Genomic DNA, 1,822 nt, shown 5'->3' on the forward strand with positions numbered 1-1,822 from the left:
ATACCTTAGCACACAACAGCAAGCACTCTGACAGATCCAAGTTTCAATTTAAGAAATGAGGAAGAGAGAGAGCCAGGTAAAGGCCAGAGCTATTTTTGTAAAGGTCTGCAGGCTGTCATTTGGGGCACTCAGCAGGGAAGCTCTATGTAGAACTTCTGTATTGTTCAGATCAATAAATATCATGGAGGAGTCATGGCCCCAGGGATGTGGTCCTTTAGTGTCTTCTCATCACTTTTCTCCTGGGGTTATATGCAATATAAATGGAAAATTCTGTCTCACTAGAATGTTTCAATAGCTAAATACAGACCTTCAACTTTTTAATGTCACCCTTTTCCACATTTATTTGATTGGTCTCTACATGTAAGAAAAGTAGTAAGGAAAAGTCAGAAGAAGGCAATCGAATCCCAAGAGTTGTTCTTTGGTAGATTATATATTTTTTTAAAGATTGGTCTTTATTTTTATTTATGTATATGTGTGAGCCCGAACCCACACATGGGCACATGCTACTCACACATGCAGAGAGCCAGCCTGGGCCCACACAGGCACTTGTTACTGTTCCCTTTGTTTTGGTTCTTATGTAAGAATAAAGGCTCTTCCTGAGCATTGAGTGTATGAGGTGCTTTCTAATCTGCCCTAGGAAATCTACCATTTTATTTTGTTAATTTTGTGTGCAGAAAACATGGTATGAACAAGGATGCCTTTGTGTGGAGCCAAAACCAGAAAATGTGTGTGGAGACCCCCGTTCCTGGGGCTCTGTTGTCACAATTCACAATCTAGAGCTGAGACTCAGCTTCAGTAGTCAGTGAATCATTGGGCCTCCAGCCTGAGAGCTACAGAGTTTGAAGAGGGCCCCTGGCTTGTGCACAGAAGCAAAATGCACAATGACTAAGGCAGGCTCTTCAGGCAGGTACCAGGAGAGCAGCCCTGGAATCAGATCCTGCAGAAGTGATGGATTCAGGTGACTGAGATGCTAGGAGCAAATGTCAGGGGATGACACCCTACAAGGGCTTCCAGAACTGTGGTATCTGTCCAAGGATCACCTGGAGAAGTCTAAAAGGGTGCAACTGGCAAAGGGAAAATGTGTGTGTTGGGTCCCAGCTTAGTAGCTTGGGCAGAGGCAGAGGAGTGAGTGAAGGCTGCAGAGGAGTTTCATGACACTGCATGTGTCTGTATTCCTGTCTGTGAACCAATATGTATGTGTGCATGTATGACATGAGAAGGGGCTCTATGTGTCTGTTCTTATTGCTGTTTTATTGACATCCTACACTGTCACTTTTATAACTTGCAAAGTAGAGAATGAAAACATGCAAATAGTGTTTCACTTTCAACAGATCCTCTTTATGTACATAGTTTTCTTAATTTACAGTGCAATTAAAAGTAAGAATTTCCACTCTCCCTATCTTACTCCACTTCTCCAGGCTGTGACCATTTTATATTCCTATCTCCCGGTGTATAAATATGGCTCTATCCTACCGTGTGGTTTGACCACATATGTCCAAGAGATAAAAATAAATCACATACTTGCCTGTTACTTCTGAGTGTCTCAGAACCTAGGCTGTGATAGGAATTTCCATGCAGAGAAGTACAGAGTCAAAACTCTGTTGTAAGACGTAATTGATTCTCCAACTCCAAAAGAGTGGTTAAGTCAAAATGCATTCCTTAAGTAAAATTTGCAGCACAATATATAGTCTTTAGTTTTCCACATATATAAAATAATGTCATTAAACTCCCATTTCAGAGTTGCCATTTAGGTGAGAGATAATAAATGTACAATTTTTAATTCCTTTCAACATTAAACACATTTTCATTGTTAAAATATTTA

The sequence above is a fragment of the Phodopus roborovskii genome, unplaced genomic scaffold (assembly GCF_943737965.1).
Source record: "Phodopus roborovskii unplaced genomic scaffold, PHOROB, whole genome shotgun sequence".
Taxonomy (NCBI): Eukaryota; Metazoa; Chordata; class Mammalia; order Rodentia; family Cricetidae; genus Phodopus; species Phodopus roborovskii.